Genomic DNA, 23,889 nt, shown 5'->3' with positions numbered 1-23,889 from the left:
TCACTTTGTAGAGTTTCAGAAAGCCCTACCAGTCCATTAAATATTTTGCTACCAATCAATGAATTGTACTTATTGAGCACTTACTGTGTGTAGAGTACTATACTAGGCAGTTGGTAGAGTACACCATAACAATCTATCAGAGTTGGTAGACACTTTCCCTACCCACAACAAGTTTATAATCTAGCCATTTCAAACTTGACAAAGTGACCCATTTAATAGTCATTTATCCTGGTCTCCTCTTCCTCCCAACCCACCCTCCTCCAACCAGTACTGAATTATCCACATACAGATGGTAGTGGAAACCATAGGAACAAATGAGTCCTCCAAGGGAGTGGGAGAAGATGGAGAATGGGGACACAGAACTGAAGCTGCTAATGTTTCACGCTAAAATGTTAAAAATAACTTTCTCCATAAAGAGATTGTGGTGGTAAACTATTTTTTATCATTGTTTTCCACCTTTCTTTGCCATCATGGTCAAACATTTTGTATAAATAAACATGAGCAACTAATAATTCATAGTCATTAAGTCAGAATTCCTCCATAGGCAGTCAGTTCTGATGTGGTGGGTGTCACTGTTGGTTCATATCAGAACACTTTTAGGAATTTAGGAAATATTTTCTGACAATGAGAGCATGTTTGGATACAGTATGACAAGGTATATAAATCAATCAATGATATTTAATGAGTGCTTACTGTGTGCAGAGTTCTGTACTAAGCACTATGATACAATAGAGGTGGGAGAAATGATCTCTACCCACAAGGAGCTCACAGTCTAATGAGGAAGACAGACATTACAAGACAGATAAATTACAGCTGGGGAAAAGGGGAAAGTGTAAAGCAATCAATCAATCAATCAATCAATCGTATTTACTGAATGCTTACTGTGTGCAAAGCACTGTACTAAGCACTTCAGAGAGTACAATATAATGGAGTTGTTCAACTTCCTGCCCCTCTAGAGCGGGTGACAGACATTAAAATGAATTATGGTTATGAACATAAGTGCTGTGGGACTGAGGGAAGAGTGAATAAAAGTTAAATTCCAAGTGCAAGGATGACACAGAAGTGGGAGGGAATAGGGGAAATGAGTGCTTAGTCGGGGAAGGTCTCTTGTAGGAGATGTGATTTTAACAAGATTTTAAATGTGAGGAGAGTGAGCACCTGTCAAATATGAAAGGAGAAGGATGTTCCAAACCAGAGGTAGGACATTCCTTACTTACCTCCATGCCTCCTGACTCTTTCCACTCCAGTCCATACTTCACTATGCTTCAAGGATCATTTGTCTAAAAAACCATTCAGTCCATATTTCCCAACTCCTCAAGAACCTACAGTGGTTTCCTACCCACCTTTGCATCAAACAGAAAAGCCTTACCTTTCTTATCTTGCTGATTTCCTACTATAACCCAGGATGCTCATTTTGTTCCTCTAATGCCAACCTACTTACGGAACCTCAATCTTGTCTGTCTTGCCACCGACCCCTTGCCCAATTCCTTACCATTTGTTATAAAGCACTCAATCACCTTGTCCCTTCCTACCTCACTTTACACTCTCCTACTACAACTCAGGCAATACATTTTGCTACTTTAATGCTGACCTGTATCTTGATCTCAACTATCTCACCACTAACCTCTCTCCCATGTCCTGTCTCTGGCCTGGAATGCCCTCCCTCTTCATATCTGACTGAAAATTACTCTACCCACCTTCAAAGTCTTATAGAAGGCACATCTCTTCCAAGAGGCGTTCCCTGATTAACCCCTCATTTCCCCCTTTTCCACTCTCTTCTGCAACACTCTGACTTGCTCCCTTTTTTCACTGCTGACTCCACAGAGACCCCATAGCACTTATGTACATATCCATATTTTATTTATTTATATTAATGTCTATCTGCCCCCTATAGATTGTATGCTCACTGTGGGAGGGAATGTGTCTGTTATATTGTTGTGTTTTAGTCTCCCAAGCACTTAGCACAGAACCCTGCATATAGTAAGTGCTCAATAAATATGACTGTTTGATCAACTGCATAGGTGATGCAGAAGAGAGTGTGAATAGGGGAAATGAGGACTTAATCAAGGAAGGCCTTTTGGAGGGGCTTAGATTTTAGGAAAGTTTTTAAGATGGGGAGAGTGGTTGTCTGTTGGATATGAAGGAAGAGGGAGTTCTAGGCTGGGGGATGACACAGGCAAGGAGTTCATGGTGAGAAAGATGAGATCAAGGTACAGAGAATAGATTGATGATAGAGAAGTGAAATATGCAGGTTGGGTTAGGTGGAAATCAACACTTTCTGTTTGTGTGGAGATGGGTGGGCAATCATAGGAGGCCTGTGAGGAGAGGGGATATATGCACAGAACTTTTTTGGTGAAAAATGATCCAGACAGCAGAATGAAGTATGCACTAGAGTGGGGAGAGACAGAAGGCACAAAGATCAGTGAGGAGGCTGATGCAGTAGTTAAGATAATAATAATAATAATAATTATGGTATTTGTTAAGCACTTACTATGTGCAGAGCATTATTAGTGCTGGGGTAGATACAGAGTAATCAGATTGTCCCATGTGGTGCTCACATTTTTTAATCCCCATTTGTAGAGATGAGATAACTGAGGCCCAGAGAGGTTAAGTGACTTGCCCAAGGTCACACAGCAGTCAAGTGGCAGAGTGGGGATTAGAACCTATGACCTCTGACTCCCAAGCCCGTGCTCTTTCCACTAAGCCACACAGCTTGGATCAGAGCATGATAGCAATTTGATCGGAGGGGAATGGACAGATTTTAGCAATTTTGTGTAGGTAGAACTGACAGGATTTGGTAAATGTTTGGGTCGAATGAAAGAGATGAGTCGAGGAAACTGACTAAGTTATTGGCTAGTGAGACAGGGAGGATGATGGTGCAGTCTACAATAATGGGAACGTGAAGGGGAGACCAGGGTTTGAATGGGAAGATGGGTTCTGCCTGGAAAGGTTAAGTCTGAGGCATCCAGCGAAACATCTGAGAAGAGATGTCCCTATGGTGGAAAGAAATGGCAGACTGCATGCAAATAAGGAAAGAGGTTAGGGCTGGATATATAGATTTGGGAATCAACCATGTAGAGATGGTAGTTGAAGCCATGGGAGTGAACGCGTTGTCCAAGGGTGTGGGTGTTTATGGAAAATAGAAGGGGACCCAGAGCTGAGTCTTGATGAGACCTCCCCACCACCACCACAATTCGGGGGTGGGAGTCGTGCACCCATGGGAGTGCCCATGCATGTGGGGTCAAAATTGGTGAGTACTGCAAAATTGGTAGTTGTATTAATTGTATTTATTGAACATTCACCAGGTGAAATTCACTGGAATAAAAATAGTATAGCTTAGAATAGTGCTAAGCTCCTAGTATAGTACTCTGTACATAATAAGTACTCAATAAATACTACTGATTAAGAATGAGACAGTACAACAGGAACACAGATATTCCACACTCACAAGAAACTTGCACTCTACTAGAGGAGATAAACAAATATTTGCAAATATTTCTTCAATGTTGTGTTTCGCAAGAATGTAATCCCCATATTATAGGAAAAATGAGTTTGTTTAAGTCGTCATTCATTCTTCCGTCCCCGTTTGCCCTTTGTTTTCAAGATCAAAAAACACTAGGGTTGGTTAACATTTAATTTTTTGCTTGCACTTCACTGAACTTCTTCCACCTTCTCCATGTCACTGTTCAGCGGGACTCAAAACTGTACATTGGACTCCAGTGTAAACCAGGCTTAGACTGACTCTAGGGAAAGAACCCAATCAGTCTATAGTCCAGCACTTAGAATAGTGCTTGGCACATAGTAAGTGCTTAACAAATACCACAATTATTATTATTACTTGCTGATGGTTTAATAGGTGTAGAGCAATGTGTTCGGGAGCGTACAACAGAATTAGTAGGCAGGAAGGGAAAGCAACTGAGTTTAGAGATAGGTACGTAAGTGATGTGGGAAAAAAGGACAGGGTGAGGGCTTAAGAAGGTTTCCTGGAGGTGGTATGATTTAAGTAGGGCTTTGAAAATGGGAAGAGTAGTGGTCTGCTGGATATGAAGAGGATATGGCAGCAGTCATTGCAGTGAACTAATGCCCACAAAGAGATTTGTGCTTCACACCTACGTTCTCCTAGTTAAAATAGAGTGGGACTTTTTTATTTAGGTTTTTTTTTTAATAGCGTGTTTCACTCCTGACTCATCTTTAGCTTGTGATTGATTGTGACCTCCTACTTCTTTTATTACCATGGTATTTCTTAAGCACTTTCTAAGGGTCAAGCCCTGTTCTAACCACTGCATTAGATAATTAGGTTGGACACAGCCCCTATCCCATATGGGGTTCACAGTCTGGGTAAGAAAGAATCTCCATTTAACAAAAGGGGAAACTGAAAAGTTAAGTGACTTGCCCAAGGTCACTAGCAGACAGGTAGTGGAGCCAAGATTAGCACCCAGGTCCTCTGAATCCCAGGACCATGATCTTTCCATTAGGCCAAGCTGCTTCTCTTTTCTAACTTGCTTGTCCAAAGCAAGTGGGCAAATTGCAAATCATGATTTCATACAGTTTTTGGACATGATGAGGTCCTGGATTTGGTGGCCTTTTGGATGCTATTGTACAGGTTATAGTTCCCTCCTAAATTCAAACATGTTTTCACTCACATATTTCACAGTTGATGCTGGAAAAGTAGGAAAATGCAAGAGCAGATTAAACCTAAAATATATGGATTAAAGTCACTTTAAAAAATAATTCAAAGACTTTGACACTAACCAAGAATAATTCTGGAAGTGAAAATACCACAAGAATAATGTAAAAACTATGGGCAATTGCTATAATTTTGTTTTACTAAATTTTTTTCCAAACCTTTTGTGACTGAATTGCTGAACAAATGGCATGGACTGAAAAGATACACAGTTGATAACAACTAGGAAACTTACTTGCCGGTATTCAAATTCCAGATGTTTCTTGGTGCCTTGCTTCCTGTTTTGAATTTCAGTCTTCCAGAGATGACAATTGGGTGTTTTTCCAAAAGACCCTGTTACCTGGTTGTATTATGGTCCATCCTGAATTAAAACTTTCTAAGAAAACTTTGTCCCTAGATTGAAACATCTTTCTATCTTCAGTATACTATATTAGACACCTACAGCTTCCCCTCTTGCCTCCCCTTCTTGCAAATTTCAAGACTCTTTTTGAACAAGCAAGTCAGTGTTAGCCAAATGCATGAAGAAGAAAAGATACTTTCTGAGTTCCAAAGGCTAAGTTATTCATTCACTTGGGGAATGCATGAGACTTTGACTTTTGAAAATATACAGTGGAAGGAAACTATATAGTTTTTTCCCTTTTTTTTACAAATTGTTTCCTTAGAGTTTACATGCGACTTATTTTAATATTTTAATCTGCAGGTAAGCAGATAAGTGGCAGAACCAGGATTAGAACCCAAGTCAATTCTGACTCCCAGGCCTGTGCTCTCTCTCTCAGGACACACTGCTTCTCTTTTTTGAGATTTACTGCAAAAGGACTTTCCAAACCTGATAGATACTGTAGTCATATTTTAACAAAATAGTTATAAAAGTATAGATACCATCTTTTATCTTTTATCACTAACATTCACAGCCCCAAGTATCAACCACTTGCAGCCTTTTATAAAGATTTTTTTTTTAATTGCCTTCCAATAAGGTCCAAACAACGGAAATCAATCTCCCCTACTTCCAATATTATGAACCCGGCATGCCAGCTAAGAGTGGAATCGTTCACAGCTAACAAATATTTACGTTTGTCTTCCTGGAACAACAGCTTTTGCCAAGTCAGCTGCTGTGAAGTTAATCCTTCTGTGTAGCAGTGAATTCAGGAACACACTGAGTGTGTACAGTTCATTAGTTGTTTAAAAAAGGTAAATGTAGGGCAAGACCAGAGGTGTGCTTGTGGCCCCATTAATCTGCTGTAGAGAACAGCACTGAAGTGAATATTATTTTTGGAGAGGAGCACACATAGGTCCAGTTAGAGGGAGGAAACAATTTCTGAAAAACGTATTTTCCCTTTATAATGTCCACTGAAAACGAAGAAGCAGACTGGTATAGTGGATAGAACATGGGCTTGGGAGTCAGAAGATCATGGGTTGTAATCCCAGCTTTGCCACTTGTCTGCTGTGTGAACTTGGGCAGTCATTTCACTTCTAGTGCCTCAGTTACTTCATCTGTAAAATGGGTATTGAGACTGGGAGCCCCATATGGGATAGGGACTGTGTCCAACCCAATTTACTTGTATCTACCCCAGGCTTAGTACCTAGCCTGGCACATAGTAAGTGATTAACCAATACCATAATAATAATGATAAAAAAGTGGATGTCCCCCTTATCGTAAGGAAACAAAATCAACAACATTTATTGGATTCTCCTAAAGCAATCATATAACTTATGAGAAGAAGCATAGACTAGTAGAAAGAACATGGGACTGGGAATCAAAGGACATAGGTTCTAATTCCAGGTCTTCCACTTGTCTGCATGTAACCTTGGGCAAGTCACTTAACTTCTCTACGCCGCCACTACCTCATCTGTAAAATGGGAATCAAGACTGTGAGCCTTATGAGGGGTAGGGACTGGGTCCAACCCAATTATTGTATACCTACCCCAGTGCTTGGTACAGTGTCTGGCACATAGTAAGCACTTAACTAATACCAAAGGGAAAAAAAAAAAGACAACCGGAACAACAGCAGCAACTATAATAAAAACACACATCCAGAATCTAGGAAAAATACAAAAAACCTTGTGCTGTTTGAAGTAAAAACCAGTAGTCTTTTATCAGCAAATGCTGGAATGAGGTTCTAAGATACTGTGGAAAATTTGCTTAGTGAGGAGTATATTGCTGTGTATATCAAATCATGTATTCAATTTGATTTTCCAAAAGTACTCTAGAAAATGATTAATGTTAACAGTGTCAACCTGTTCACTAAACCTTAACTCAATTTGTGTCCAAGTTAATATTTAAGAACACTCTTCATGAAGTTAGCCCACTCCTGAAGCATTTTGTGAAGTAGTTGAAATAAAATCAGGGAGTTGCTGCTTTGAAGAAGAAAACACATTCCTTTTAAAGACCATTGCACTAAAAACCTATTTTCTTTGGGGTCGGGAACATAGTGGTATTGCCAAGCAGGCATTACAAAAAGACACTCTATCTGCTCATTTTTTGAAAACATGAAATCCACTGCATAAACATGATGCAATATCCCTAGATAGAATTTAAAAGAAAAAGTAATACTGGTATATTTTGAATGAGTCCACTGGACTGATGTGTGGTCACCTCCCATTATTTCCAGCAACTTCTCACCTTCTCTGTTCAATTCATTCAATAGTATTTATTGAGCGCTTACTATGTGCAGAGCACTGTACTAAGAGCTTGGAATGAACAAGTCGGCAACAGATAGAAACAGTCCCTGCAGTTTGACGGGCTTACAGTTTAATTGGGGAAGACAGACAGACAAGAACAATGGCAATAAATAGAGTCAAGGGGAAGAATATCTCATAAAAACAATGGCAATTAAATAGAATCAAGGTGATGTACATTTCATTAACAAAATTAACTCCCCTAGCCTCTGGCTTCCTTATCTTCTTGCACTCTGCAACTGTTATCCCTCACCCTTCTCTTGCCTCACTCCTCAGGAGATATGATAGATAGGAGATATGATATCTCCTACCCCTCCACTATTCTTCACCTTCAACATCATCAGTTAAGCACCTACTGCATGCAGAGAACTGGACTGGGCCCTTGGGAGCATACAACTGAAGTAAAAGATATAGTCTCTATCCTAGAGAAGGCTGCAGTCTTCTTCCTGTGAATCCCATGACTGCTTCATGCTTTCTTTTTTCATGAATATGCCTGCAATTGTCTTATCCTTTAGGTAATTCTGGGGTCCTTGGTTTTACTCCTGGCTCTTGGAAATGTGTCATAATTCAAAGAGTTTTAAGTTGAAACCAGTTTTCTCATAGGAACAATGTTATCAATAAACTAAGGTTTGAGTCCCTTTTTTTCCTAAAATAACCTAGAATTAACTAACTCTAATCAACTAGTTAACTCTAGTTGAGTAACATAGGCACATTGATCAATCATTCAATCAATCAATCCATGGTATTTATTGATCACTTACTATATGTAGACACTGTATTAAGCTCTTGGAAGAGTACAGTGAATTAGCAGACGTGTTCCTTACCATAATGAGCTTACAGTCTAGAGGTGGAGACAGATATTGATATGAAAAAATAAATGTTACTGATTTTAAGTGAAAGAAGTTCCACAATAAGGGAGACAACTTTTGCTTCTTTGGGGTACAACAGTGACTAGGCAACTCTTCATCTCTCCCTGGATTCTACATTCCACCTCCATCCTATTATTAAATTCCCTCCTTTTTCCCTCACTGTGACCTGTAAACTACCTTCCTCATTTCCCTGTGAGTCCCATGTCCAGCCTACTGATATTTCAAAAGATTTTCCAGTATTTCATAAAATGTCTGGCCAGATTTAATTTAATAAGGTAGTCTCAAACCATTCAAATGTGAAATTTAATTTACTGGAAACTATTATGGAATATTCTGCTAGAGTACTTTTGTTAGTATTGGTAAGTCAACAGAGCACTTACGGCAATTTAGCCTGAATGAACTAAATTGATGAAATTTAGAATGTTATGATCAGATTTTATTTGTGCAGAATTGTCAGATCTTACAAAAACTCAGATACAATACCATGTTCTTTTAAAAGACAGTACTGAATCTGGGGAATAGGTGTGGGTAATGAGGCTGTTTTTAGTATTAAAGTCTTAAAACTTCATCATTAAAGTGTAAACTTTTTGTGGCTGGATTATTATTATTATCCCTGGAATGTATCTACCAAATCTGTTGTATTATACTTTTCCAAGTGCTTCATACAGTGCTCTGCACATAGTAAGCACTCAATGAATGCCATTGATTGATAGATTAATGGATTGTTTAAAGATGAAAAAACACACTTGTAAAAACAAGGGAGGGAAGGTTAAGGAAATACATGCTTTTTTAGTGGAAAGCTAGCACAGGAAATTGTGGTGATTCAGATATGCCTTAGCTTCAGTTACTGGTCTGTTTTCAAATGAAGCCAAAATGCTTCTCCGGAGAAGACCAAAAAGGAAGTACCGATGCCCTCCAAACTTGTCATCATTCTTCTTCCCAAGAGCTTGAGGGAAAGGGAAAAGACCTTCCCCTTGTGAAGTATTGTGTGTCTTATCTTGTTTACTGGCAGGTCAGAGCAAAGATTATGCAGCAGATGGAATGCTGAAAATGAAGGATGTGCTGAATTTAACTTGAGTGTACATCCTGCAAAATCCTCATGCGACAAAAAGGATTTTGATGGAAGGCATATCATTTGGAAGTTCTTCTCCTGAACACTATTCAGGATCATCAGAGTATGTTTTCATTTGGAAACCTAGCGTGCAAAGAAAAAAAAGGCATATGTGGAAATTTTTGGGGGAGATAGGTTTATAAAATGGCTATCAAAACAGAGTTGCGAAGTAATACTTCCCCTATTTTGATATTATTCAGTAACTGGTCGTAAGTTTATTCTAGTACAACAAGTCCTCAAGATAAATTGCTTTAGGCAATGAGGTCTATTTCCATTTTAATTGGAGTACTGTATTTATTCACAAACAGAGATGGGGGAAACAGGAAATTGTTTCAAACTTTATTCAGTTGGCATTACCCTTATCAGTTCCTCCTGAATGCACTAGGGTGAGGGGTTTGTTTGCTTAAATCTCACTTGCTATGCTGAAAGAATGCATAAAGAAAAGGCTTTTTAATTATGCAAATATATCTCTGGTTTTGGCAGTTCTAGCTGGAGTCAAAACTGTCTCCCGTTTTAATGTATGATGATTTATCCCAACAATGTGCGTGTCCTTCTGAGGACTCATTTGCATGAGACATTATGCAGAATTTCTGTATTTAAAAACACAGAAAAAAAGCCTTTGAATTTGGTAATTATCTTAATAAATTAATGCAGTAGCTTGTCACTCCTTAAGACTGTGTAGCCTCTCCAGGGATAAGAAACAGTAAAAACAATTTAAGCAAAAATACAAATTTTGGACATGCTTCAGGTTATTGAAGTGAGCCAAATAAGCATGTGATTGCATCAAATCAAAAATCTTTCTCTCATACAAAAGCATTTCTCTCAAATTTCTAGCGATGATGAATCACACGGCATCTGGTGCCCATTCAACACAGGAAGTTCATAGCCAGAGCTTTTTCTGTGGTATCTGTTCTGGATCCAGTAGTTCTGCCATCTACTGCTTTCTCTCGGGGAGCTTACTGACTTGAGATTTGGACTTGTACCTCTCTGGATGACTCCTCAGTCTACGTCTGCTATCCTGTTTTTGCCCGCTTTACAATCTTGCACTGCCTCCTCCTCTGGGACTCTCTACCTGGATGACTCCCCGACATCGTAAATTGACTTATGTCTCTTCAAGGGATGGTATTCATGTATTTCTAAAATCAATAATTCATTCAATAGTATTTACTGAGCGCTTACTATGTGCAGAGCATTGTACTAAGCGCTTGGAATGTACAATTCAGCAACAGATGGAGATAATCCTTGCCCAGTGACTGGCTTACAGTCTTCATAATGATTGGTATATTTAATACTGTATTAAATGCTGGGGTAGAGTGAGGGCCTGGGTGTCAGGGGACCTGGATTCTAATCCTGGTTCTGCTACCTTGGGCAAGTCACAACTTTTATCTGCCTCAGTTCTTCATCTGTAAAATGGGGTGAAATACCCATTCTCCCTATTCCCTTACACTAAGAGCCCTGTGTGGGACAGGGGCTGTATCCAGCCTGATTATCTTAAATCTATCTATCTCCAGAGTAGGATGCTTGGCACACAGTAAATTGATACCATTATTATTATTATTATTATCATTAGCATGGTGTATTTGATAGAGCACAGGCCTGGGAGTCAGAAGGACCTAGGAGCTAATCCTAGCTCCGCCATTTGTTTGCTGTATGGCCTTGGGCAAATCACTTCATTTCTCTGTGCCTCATCTGTAAAACTGGGATTGAGACTGTGTCCATCCTGATTTGCTTGTATCCAGCCCAGCGATTAGTAAAGTGCCTGGTGCATAGTAAGCACTTAACAAATAACACAATTATTATTATTATTATTGTTATTTTGAGCTTTTGCTCATAAAGGACCACTCCTTTCCCAAGGCAGTAGCTACTTTAGTCTACTACTGTAATTGACTTCCATTTTTCAGCTGGGATGCTACACTGTCTGAGGCTTTGTTTTACACTATCCATAAAATGTTTCTTCACCCTCCCAGCACTCAATTCCCTAATTCTAATGCTGACATCCTACCGTCATTCATTCCACTCACATGCTTTGTTCTAGCACTCTGTTGTTCAGTACCTTGTTTTCCCGCTTGATATTGAGCAATATCCAATTAAGTGGCACAGCTTAGTGGATAGAGCACATCTGGGAATCAGAAGGACCTGGGTTCTAATACAGGATATCTGTTGTGTGACCTTGGGGAAGTCACTTCACTTCTCTGTGCCTTAGCTATTTCATCTATAAAATGCGAATTCAGACTGTTGCCAACCTGATTGTCTTGTATCCATCCCAGCACTTAGTAACATGCCTGGTACATAGTAAATTCTTAACAAATACCATTAAAAAAGATTGAGTATTTGGATCTCATACCCATAGAGAAGGTTAGACAACACTACAGTTCCATATCCCTTTAGTTTGCTCTGGAACTGAAAATAATGCTATTGCTGTCACAGTGTATTTGGCAGGCTTCAAAAGAAAATGCTCATTTTTTTTCTTTTTTACTTCATTTGTCAAGAGTTACAGTGTAGTCTAATGGAAAGAACACATATCTGAGAGTCAGAGAACCTGGGTTTTAATCCCAGCTCTGCTACTTGCTACCCATGTGACCTTGGGCAAGTCATTTAACTTCTGTGCCTCAATTTCCTCATTTATAAAATGGGGATGTTCTCTCTCCTACTGACTGTAGACTCCATATGGAACAGGGACTGTGTCTGGACCTGCCTAACTTGTATCTACTCCAGGGCTTAGTTTAGTGCTTGGTCTATAATAAGCGCTGAACAAAATACCATATTTTTTATTAATATTTGTCATCAGTATGCTGCATAGGTCAGAGAATTATTTAAGATAATTGAGCTCTATGCTGTCAATATATATTTTTGGTTGTGGGTATGGATAATCATCAGTCCACAAGGCTTAGTTAATCCAGTGAAGTACTTTAGAATCTTTTTCATTTCACTGATTCATTCATTCAATTGTATTTATTGATCACTTATTGTGTGCAGAGCACTGTACTAACAGCTTGGAAAGTACAGTTCAGCAACAAATAGAGACAATCCCTGCCCAATACTGGTCTCATAATCTAGAAGGAGGGAAACAGAAATCAAAACAAGTAAACAGGCATCAATAATATCAGTATAAATAAATAGAATTATAGATACATACACATCATTGATAAATAGAATAATAAATATGTACATATACACAGGTGCTGAGGGCAGGCAGAGTATAGAGCAAAAGGAGCAAGTCGGGGTGATGGGGAGGGGAGGAGGAGCAGAGGAGAAAGGGGACAATCTGGGAAGGCCTCCTGGAGGAGGTGAGCTCTGAGTAGGACTTTGAAGGGGGGAAGTGTGCTTGTTTGGCAGGTGTGAGGAGGAAGGGCAATCCAGGCCAGAGGTAGGACGTGGGCTAGGGGTCGACGGCGGGACAAGCGAGAAAGAAGCAGAGTGAGGAGGTTAGCGGCACAGAGCGGAGTGTGAGGACTGGGCTGTAGAAGGAGAGAAGGGAGGTGAGGAAGGAGGGGGCAGGGTGATGGAGAGCTTTGAAGACAATAGTGAGGCGTTTTTGCTTCTTTTCATATCTTCTTTGATGTGATGTAGGATTCAGTCATGAGCTCCTCTGTAGACTGTAAACTCCTTGCTGGCAGGAATCACATCTACGTACTCTGTTATACTGTACTTTCCCTGGCGCGAGTAGCACTGTGGCCTAATAAATAGAGTACAGGCACAGGCCTGGGAGTCAGAAGGACCTGAGTTTTAATCCCAGCTCCACTATTTGTCTGCTGTGTGACCTTGAGCAAGTCACTTAACTTCTTGATGCCTCAGTTACCTCATGTGTAAAATGGGGATTAAGACTGCGAGCCCCATGTGGAAGATGAAATGTGTTGAACCTGATTCCGCTGTATCTACTCCAGCTCTTAGAACAGTGCCTGGCAGATAGTAAGCCCCTAACAAATACCATTAAAAAAGTGCTTAGTACAGTGCTCCGCACATAGTAAGTGCTTAATAAATGCCATTGATTGACTGATTTAGGACTCTAGATGATCTGCAAAATCTGTTGAGTTGGAAGAGTTTTCTGCAGATAAGAAAGTGTATTTTAATTTCTGTCTCTTGCTACATCTACCAGAGTGTTTATGGAGAGCAAACGGAACAGGACTGGTGCTAAATGTACATACCTGCTGTACTCCACTGGCAATGGGAAACTGATCAAACAAGGATTTCTCTAGGCTCTGCCCTGACCAGTTATGCCATCATGAAGTATTCCAGTACTTTGATGAAATTTTCAGGTCAGCCAAATTTGTTAAGGTATTTCTAGAGCAGAGATCTACTGATGACAGGTATCAAGTGCTTTCATGAGGTCAGTGAATCCATGTCGAGTCAGTCAGTCGTATTAATCGAGCGCTTACTTTGTGCAGAGCACCGTACTAAGCACTGGGGAAAGTAAAATACAATAAATAGACACATTCCCTGCCTACAGTTTAGAGTTCTTGGTACTGTTTCCTCCATAGTGAAGATAGTATCTGCTATGCTACTTTGTAGTGTGAAGTGTGATTTTATGGGGAGCGTTCAATCAGTGGTGGCTGATCCAGGTCTACTTAGCTAGGATCTTGCTGGCAGTAGAGAGTAATGAGATGCCTTGAAATTGCTGCAAACTGATCTTTCACCTTTCTTCTTGAAAATGTGAGGATGGAATCTCAGAGATCTCATGGCATTTCCTCGGTGGCCCATATGTTGAGAAAGTTCGTGTAAAGTGAAGGGCTCTCTAAGACTAATGAAAAGAAGCAAGGGACTAAAACCCATTTTAAATTGCTTCAAGAGAGACAAAACCATGCATTCGATCATCTTGTTTAAATAACTTCAAGGTTAGAAAAGAAACAAGAAAACAGATTGCTAGATTTCAAATAAGAAAGCCAGAAGCAGTGGTCTGTAGTTAAGGAAGAAGTTCAAGATAGTTATAGGAAAGTTTCCTTGGGAGATACAACACTGTAATGGAATGAGAAAGATGGAAAAGGTGGCTGGGTCAAGTGCTGTAAACCAGACACAGATGAAAAGTGAATGAGACATTTGGGTGATAAGGAGTTCCATCTACCTAGAATAAAAAAGGGCTACCTCTTTATGGTATACGTTAAGTGCTTACTATGTGCCAGGCACTGAACTAAGTGCTGGAGTATACACAATATCATCAGGTTGAACACAGTCCATTTGCCTCATGGGGCTCACAGTCTTCATCCCATTTTGCAGAGGACTTGCCCAAGGTCACACAACAGGCAAGTGGTGGAGTCCGTTAGAGCTCAGGTTCTTCTGACTCCCAGGACTTGACTGCTTTTCTAACTGTACCTCCCCTTCTCATCCATCACCTTACCTACTGCCTGCTTTAGCCTAGAATGGCAAATGATTTCACTTACAGATGCAAGTGATATTAAATGTGTTCAGTTGGGCATGCAACATAACAGAATGATGTAAGATGGAACCTATTTAATGCACAGTGTGTGGGAACCTACGGAGATGATATACATTTCAGGGACCAGGGAAGGGGGAGTATGTAGGTTATACAGCTTGAATAAAGCCCCTGGACACAAGGAGTTTACAATCTAGGGAATGCATATTGATTATTTTGAGTTTATCTGACAGGTCTCTAGCCAATATGACAATCCAGTTTCATATAAACTTATGTTTCTCCTGTGAATCCTGTAGTACAGAAGAGTCAAAAAGCATAAAGGAATTTTGTTAATTTGTTACACTGGTATTATTACACTTATTCCCTTTTTAATTCATATAATAGTCTACCCCCTGAAGTTTGAAGCACAGACAACATTTTAACAATTATCCACTGTTACTCAAAAACTCTTGAAAAAAACTTTAAGCAAAGAAATACAATTGTCAAAATTTCAACCTAGGTGTTGGGGAGAATTTGGTGGAAAAAAATATGAACAAAACACTATTATTTACCGGTTTCGAAAAGGTCATCATTGTTCAACAGCTGATTTTAATAAAAATCCCTTTCAGATATTCCACACAACTATGTCAGGTATCTTGCCAATAGAAGTTTCTGAATCCACATCCTCTAACCACCAATATCTTAATTTCCCACTAGTTGCTTTCCATTGTCCCCCTTGTATCTGTCTATTTGCCCATTTAATTAATTAATCATTAATATAATTTAACTATTATATGAATTAAAAAGGGAATAAGTGTAATAATACCAGTGTAACAAATTAACAAAATTCCTTTATGCTTTTTGACTCTTCTGTACTACAGGATTCACAGGAGAAACATAAGTTTATATGAAACTGGATTGTCATATTGGCTAAGCAACTATAGACCTTAAGTTGCTTGAGGCAGCAATCACATCTACCAACTCTATTATACTATACTTTCCCAAGTGCTTAGTTCAGTGCTCTTCACTCTAGTAAGTGCTCAGTAAATACCATTGATGGGTTAATTGTGGATCTATCTCCTGGAAGGAATTGTTTATGATCAGAACTTATGTAGAGAAGGTACTGCTTCATTAAGAAATGCAATGATAATCACAATAATGATCAATCAATCAGAGATATTTTTTGAGTACTTACTGAGTGCAGAGCACTGTACTAAGCACATAGGAGAGTATAATACAATGGAGTTGGTAGACACACAGCCAGCACACAACAAATGATTATAGTATTCCCTCCCAAGACTTATGAAATGACTCAGGCTTCTGTTCTCAGTTGGCCCAAGCTACTGAACCTTGGTATGAAGAATCATTTATATTCTATTTTAAGTCTTCCTACTACCTACAAGCATCTGAAGTGCTTCAACTGCATTTTGGTTCTTTGTAGTATTGACTCCACAGTGTATTTCCACTGTTCAATTGGACACCTTGAACTCTCTCCTGAGAGAGACATTAATAATAATAGTGGCATTTATTAAGTTCTTACTATGTGCCAGGCACTGTACTAAGCACTGAACGTTGTTGGTGTTGACTCTCAGCAGAAGGGAGAAGTATGCCCTAGTGGAGAAAGCATGTGCCTGGGAGTCAGAAAGACCTGGGTATTAATCCTGACTCCACAGTTGCTTTCTTTGTGACCTTGGGCAAATCACTTAATTGTTCTGTGCTTCGGTTACCTCAACCGTAAAATGAGGATTAAGATTCTGAACCCCATGTGAACCAAGGACTGTGTCCAACCTGATTAGCCTGTATCTAGCCCAGCACTTAGTACAATGCTTGGCACATAGTAAGCACTTAACAAACCATTAACAACTTAACAGTTGTTAGCACTGACTCCACAGTGTATTTTCCCTGTCCAGGTGGATACCTGTGAGTGAATTCTCCTGAGGAAGACATAAGTGTTGACTCCAGAGAAAGGGAGAAGCAGCAAAGCCTAGTTGAAAGAACACAGGTCTGGAAGACAGAAGCCTTGGATTCTGCCAACTGCTTGCTCTGTGACCTTGGGCAAGTCACAACTTCTCTGTGTTTGTTTCCTCAACTGTAAAATGGAAATTAGATACCATCCTTCCTCCTACTTAGACTGTGAACCCCGTGCAGGACAGAATTCTGTCTAACCTAATTAACTTATACCTACCCTAGCACTTAGAACAGTGCTGACACAGAGTAAGTGCTTAATAAATATTGTAAAAATTTTTTAAAAAAACAGGGGAGGTGATATTAGTAATACAACTACTTTCATCTTCTTCCAGGACATCATGTGCATCCCCTTAATCACTAAAGGCAAGCCTCCAGTACATAAACAAGGAAAGTCCCAAGGTCACAGGAAAATAAGATTTCCCCACTTGACAGGGTAATCTTTCCCTGGACCTGCATTTGCCATGGAACATTAATTGGTGTTTGACTTATGAACATTCTTAGGAGTGATATTAATAATACATGAATTGCCAAGCTGTGCTACTGAGCTCATCAGAATGGGATGCCATCAGCAACCCTTCACCTGAAATGAATAATAGCTACAGGGATGCAATTAGGTATAGGCCCACAAGCCTAGAGCTAGAAAGACATGAGGTCAGCCTGCAAGAGTCATGGTGTGGGTGAGTACAAACATTTGGAGAAATGATGAGTGTTGTGGTGGACTTTTGTTTCTTAGGCTATAGTATGGACTTATTTCAGGTGCAGGTGAAGAATTGGAAAGAGCAGGAAGGAAACTCCATTCTGGTTAAAAATAATGGTATGTGATAAGTGCTTGCTATGTGACAAGCACTGTTTTAAACACTGTGGTAGATACAAGGTAATTAGGTTGGACAAAGTCCTTGTCCCACATGGGACTCACACTCTCAATCCCCATTTAACAAATGAGGTAACAGGCATTGAGAAATGAAGTAACTTGACCAAGGTCCCACAGCAGACATGTGATGGAGCTGAGATTACAAACTAGGTCATTCTGACTCCTAGGTCTGTGCTCTAACCATTAAGCATGCTGGTTCCCCATTAAAGAGAAATTTGCACACAGGAACATTGTTTAAGTCTACCTACAGCACAGTGTTATAACCCTTTGTCATCCTCTCCTCACTGAGATAGAAGACAACTGTGGCAGATTTTGGTGAGGATGCATAGCCCACCTTGTACTCACTGGTCCCAGGAACTCCCTTTGAGAAGAGCAGACCTGAAGGAGGCCCCTTGAGGAGCCTACATTCCTCGACCACCTTGAAGACCCAAGTCAGACCATGACAGGTCTAGGTTATGAGGGCAGCCCAGAGTATCAACAGGGTCTGATTTTCAAGAACTGTGAGCTCCTTGTGGGTAGGGAGCAGAATCTACTGACTCTGTTATAATGTACTTTCCCAACCTCTTAGTACAGTGCTCTGCACACAGTAGGTGAGAAGCAGCATGGTATAGTAGATAGAGCATGGGTCTTGGGTTCTAATCCTGGCTCTGCCGCTTGTCTGCTGTGGACCTTGGACAAGTCATTTCTCTTCTCAGTGCCTCAGTTACCTTATCTGTAATTTGAGGATTAAGACTGTGAGCACCATGTGAGACAGGGACTGTGTCCACCCTGATTACTTTGTATCTCCCCCAGTGCTTAGAAGAGTGTTTGACACATAGTAAGTGCTTAACAAATATCAGATGCTCAATCGATAGGATTGATTGATGGAGGGTGCTAAAATGGCATGTTATGCTGCTAAACATAGCAGCAATTATTAAGGCTTTGGAATACCTAGCAGGGCAGTAACACTCTAGCCGGTCTCATTCATTCATTAATTTGTATTAATTGAGCATTTATTGTGTGCAGACCACTGTACTAAGCAGGTGGGAGAGTACAGTACAACAATAAACAGACACATTCCCTATCCACAGTGAGCTCACAGTCTGGGGATCGGTGAAAACAGATATTAATTTAAATAAATGAATTACAGATATGTACATAAGTGCTGTTTATGTTACTAATAGTACCTACCTTTTGCAGAGCAGTGCATTAGGCAAAAAGGCATTTTCCTGCCTCAAGGATCTTATAAGTACGCCATCAATTCTTTCATTAGCTAAGTTTAGTTTACCTCTTGGTGACAGTAGTAATAGTATTTTTTTTTACTGCTCTCTCTCTCCCTTCTATGTCACATATGCACTTGGATCTATACCCTTTAAGGAAGTGATATTCACCCCACTCTATTCACCCCACTCTTAGCCTCATGGCACTGCTATATCTTTATTTATATTAATGTCAGTCTCCCCCTCTAGATTGTAAGCTCCTTGTGGCCAGAGAACAACATCTACCAACTCTGTTGTACTCTCTCTCACAGTATGCCCTAAATGAATACCATTTATTGATACTGATTAATTCATTGAGTACACACTGAGTATAATAAACTGTCCTAAATGCTTGCAAAGTACAGAACAAAGCAGTGACATGCTCCCTGCCCCAAAAGAGCTCAAATTCTAAGGTGGGAAACTGACATAAAAATATTCACAAACAGCAGAGTTAAAAGAAAGAATTGAATTTACAGTTGAATAAATATGTACAAAAGGGCTGAGGTTGGGTACAGTGCACAAATTCTTAAGTGCTAAAAACATCTTAAATAGGTTTACATTATTTTGGGTGTTGGGAACTAATCAGTAAAGGCTTAGCGAAGGAGGTGGGATTTCAGGAGGGCTTTGAATGTGGGGAGAGGTGTAGTCTGTCAGATAAGGGGATCAATTTTTGCAGTTCCTGCTAGAGAGCAAGAGCACAGCTGAAGCCTTGAGGTTTAAAACCCTTTCCAAACAGGACTGATAAGCGATTCTGGGGGCTTTCAAAGAGCTCTCAACTGGAACCTGACTGGAGTTTATGCTCATGCATCTTCCCTTAAAGTGTTCCAAATACAGGATGGCTAACCGGTCATGGTGTTCTATGGCTAAGTGTGCTTGCTGTGGAATCCAGTTGACAGTTCTAAATGACAACACTGGAGTTGCAAGTGAAGACTCAAAGAGCTTGAGGGTCGACTGGATAGATGTCTCTGGTCAGAACTCTGGGAATTTCCCTGTCATTGCCCAGAAAGCCATTATATATTTTTTAACTCAGTCCAGTTTTGTTTCCATTTTTTCTGCCTCCTTTAAACTTGTATCTCAGTGGTTTGGGAGAAGCAGCATAATGAGTTGGATAGAACACGGAATTGGGAGTCAGAAAGTCTGGGCGTCAGAAAGAACCCAGAAAGTCATGGGTTCTAATCCCAGCTCTGCCACTTGTCTGCTGGGTAAACCTTGTGCATGTCACTTCTCTTCCCTGTGCCTCAGTTATCTCCTCTGTAAAATGGGGATTGAGACTGTGAGCCCCATAGGGGCTATATCCAACTTGATTTGCTTATATCCTCCCCAGCCCTTAGTACAGTGCCTGGAACAGAATAAGCACTTAACAAATTCCATCATCAATTAACTCATTCAATAGTTTTGATTGAGTGCTCAGTTGAGTGTATTGTCAGAGAACAATACAACAGAGTAGATAAGTTCCCAGCCCACAGTGAGCTCATCCATTCCTCCCCATCCCCTCATGTCACCAGTCTCCTATCTTGATTCTGCCCTCTCCCTGCTGCTCTGATGTCACACAGTGAAAAACCAAACTCTGAACCAGATCATAATTATTTTTAAAAATATTTCTTCTACCTCCTTCATCCTTGCTTCCCTGGTCCGCAGAGGGCTGGGGGTAGCAATGGGGCAGGTTGGTAAGGGAGAACCAGGTTTTCCTCTCTCCTCTAGCTCCTATATCCTTTTGATATGGTATAACAGTACCAGCACAAAAAAACAAATGAATTTTAAGTGACGATGATAATTCCGGGGACTTCTAAAAGATCTCCCCAAAAGAGGCAACTATAGCAGATTGTAATCTTTAATCAATCAGTTGTATTTTTTGAGGACATATCGTGGTGCAGAGCATTGTACTAAGTGCTTGGAATAGTACAATATAATAGTTGATAGACATGTTCCTTGTCTACAAGAAGCTTTCATTATTAATATAAATTATAGATAAGTATTTAAGCACTGAGGGATGAACAACGGTGCAAATCAAAGTAAAAAGGTGACACAGAAGGGAATGGGAGAAGAGGGAGTTAATCAGGGCTTAGTCTCTTTACTGCTAAAGCAGTTCTAGGATCACATCTGAGGCTCACACGGAGTGAATCTTCATTATTTCCTAGGTGGGACACCCAAAAGCAGAAGAAGAAGAAGAAGAAGAAGAAGAAGAAGAAGAAGAATTGAGAGTGAATGGACAGGAACCACACCCTAATAATGGCCTCAAGAGAACATTACCCAAATGTATTCTGGGATATTCTGTAGCACCAAGAACTTTTTCCCACATTTGCAAACTCATCTTTAAGACTTCTCTCTAGTGTTTAATTCTTTGGTACTTGGCTATAAATGCAACAAATGGCTGTAATAAAGTTCTGCAGCTGTTAAAGATGGCCAAGCAGCGAAGGAACCAGCTTCTTCCACCTGGAAAAAAAGTGCTACAGACAATCAATCATTAAAAAGCACAGATGTGAAGGAGAGAATGAGTGGCTGCAGAGCAGAGCAAGGCAGTGGGATCTCTGCAGGTGTGGGATTTAATGAGCTATTAATGGAGAGACAGGTACTCTGAAACAAGAAGCACTGAAAAGGAACAGGAGGGTAGAGAGAGCATTTTGGGGGTGGATGCCTAAATCAAGGCATAAATTTTTCAGTTCAATCATTTTATTCTTGCTTTTCTTTCTCACTTTATTCAAAAGAGCTCAAAGTGCATTATTAATGTTATTATTATTAATATATTAAGCAGTTATTAGGCTTTAAGTACTGTTTTAAAAGTTGGGGTAGATATAAATTAGTCAAGTAGGACACAGTTCCTGTGCTACATGGGGTTTACAGTCTAAATGGGAGGGAGAACAAGCATTGAATCTCTATTTTACAGAGTCAGGAATTAAGATTGCAAATGCTAATCCTATATGGTAAAATTTAATGATTAAACTAGAGTATACATTAGTTCTTCTCTGCATTCTAAATCCTGGCTTTGCCACTTAGCCAAGAGAAGTAGCGTGGCCTAGTAGATAGAGCAAGGGCATGTCTGGGAGTCAGAAGGACCTAAATTCTAATTTCAACTCTGCCACTTTCTTATGGCATTTTTAAAGCACTTATTATGTGCCAGGCACTGAACTAAACACTGGAGTAGATGCAACACTGATTTGGTTGGACACAGTCTATGTTCCATGTAGGGCTCACAGTCTTAATCCCCATTTTACAGATGCAGTAACTGAGGTACAGAGAAGTAAATTGAGTTGTCCATGGTTACATAACAGACGAATGGCAGAGCTGGGATTAGAACCCAGGTCCTTCTGATTCCCAGAACTGTGCTTTATCCAGTTATCAATAACACTTCTTGTCTGATGTGTGATCTTGGGCAACTCACTCAACTTCTCTGTGCCTCAGTTACCTCATCTGTAAAATGGGGATTGTCTGTGAGCCCCATGTGGGATGTAGACTGTGTCCAAACTGATTAGCTCATAACTACACCAGTGTTTAGTACAGTGTCTGAAACATAGTAAGCACTTAACAAATACCATTTGTTAGTATCATTATCTTCATGTTTGTCAGCTAAAGTTTGGCACTGAAAATCTGGTCCTTGTTTGGGTCAGGAATTTTCACTTCAGTCATAAGGATTCTGCAATCTGCCCATTCCAGGGATCTAAGATCTTAGAAGAGCTGTTGGGGGTGGATCAATCTTCTCTAATTTTTGCCACCCCATGCAAGAGCTGAGTTTGGGACAATAATCTCATCAGACATATATGCAGGAGTCCCGGTTCCTGCCCTCTCATTCATTCATTCATTCATTCAGTAGTATTTATTGAGCACTTACTATGTGCAGAGCACTGTACTAAGCACTTGGAATGTACAAGTCGGCAAAAGATAGAGACCATCCCTGCCCTTTGACGGGCTTACAGTCTATTCGGGGGAGACAGGCAGACATGAACAATGGCAATAAATAGAGTCAAGGGGAAGAACATCTCATAAAAACAATGGCAACTAAATAGAATTAGGGTGATGTACATCTCATTAAACAAAATAAAACAAATAATAGGGTGATGAAGATATATACAGTTGAGCGGACGAGTACAGTGCTGAGGGGGTGGGATGGGAGAGGGGGAGGAGGAGAGGGAAAGCGGGGAGAAGAGGGTTTAGCTGCGGAGAGGTGTCCAATGCTCTCCACATTGCATGGGCTAGTGACAAGCCTCGCCTTGTCCCTGCAGCAATTTAGAAATCCCCAAATGAAGGGTACTAAGTGGTCCTCCCCCACAGCCCCAGTGTCAGATCTCTCCTAGGGCTGCGGATTGATACTGGGACAGGCTTGGGGCCAGTTACTCCTTCAAAATTTATGGTACTTGTTAAACGATTACTAGGTGCCAAGCACTGGACTAAGCTCTAGGATAGATACAAGTTAATGAGGTTGAACACAGTCCCTGGCCCACATTGGGCTCACACTCTTAATCCCCATTTCACAGATGAGGTGTTTTCTCTAAAAAGCACATTCTTGTTTGATATTGAAATATTTCTAGAGTCTTCCAGCCTGTCAAGCTTGCTGCTGTGGTAGGTTTTCCTTCTACAGTTCATTCCTCTAACGCTTTCTCAAAATTAATAGAAAAACTACACTCAGTAACTTCTGAAATACTCTGTTGCAAATGTGCCTCTTTGGTTTGTTAATGCCTTTTTTTTTTCCATTCTTGCCTAAATCTACATTTCATTTGACATCTGGAAACTTTGATGTCTCTATGCCAACTTTCTAGAGACATTAAGGCCATGGATAGCTAATCGAGTCTGTTTTCGCACAACTCCACTTTCTCTTTTGAGGATGTTGTCTTTAGAGACACAAAGCCACAGTTTGAGAACTGAGCTAAAACAACATCATAGAGATGCTTATTGGGATTTTCTGGAGTCTAGTCTGGCCAATGAATTCCTGTTAGCCTTTTGATTAGAAAAACTTTCACTGTCTAATGGAGGTGGATGAGGGTTTTTGGTATATTAAGCGTTTATGTGTCGAGCACTGTTATAAGTGTTAGGGTAGATCATCATCCATGATATTCATTGAGTGCTCACTGGGTGCAGAGCACTGTACCAAACGCTTGAGAGAGGGCAGTACAACAGAGTTACATACAAGTTA

At 40.2% G+C, this 23,889-nt stretch overlaps 1 protein-coding gene across 5 annotated transcripts in view; it reads right to left on the bottom strand.

Annotated features, from left to right (window-relative positions):
* Positions 1 to 23,889, bottom strand: part of OXR1 (oxidation resistance 1) — a 341,306-nt gene that overhangs the window by 169,189 nt on the left and 148,228 nt on the right. For 2 of the 5 annotated variants that reach the window (XM_029062173.2, XM_029062175.2), the window contains exon 1: positions 4,920 to 5,145. The exons of the other annotated variants lie outside the window; for them this stretch is intronic. The gene's annotated coding sequence lies outside the window, so the exon portion shown is untranslated. Of the gene's footprint in view, positions 1 to 4,919; positions 5,146 to 23,889 lie in introns of those variants that run through there. 5 annotated transcript variants of the gene reach the window in all.

The sequence above is a fragment of the Ornithorhynchus anatinus genome, chromosome 4, assembly GCF_004115215.2.
Source record: "Ornithorhynchus anatinus isolate Pmale09 chromosome 4, mOrnAna1.pri.v4, whole genome shotgun sequence".
NCBI lineage: Eukaryota > Metazoa > Chordata > Mammalia > Monotremata > Ornithorhynchidae > Ornithorhynchus > Ornithorhynchus anatinus.
Note: the sequence above shows the minus strand (reverse complement) of the source record. Positions and strands in the feature narration are given on the sequence as shown.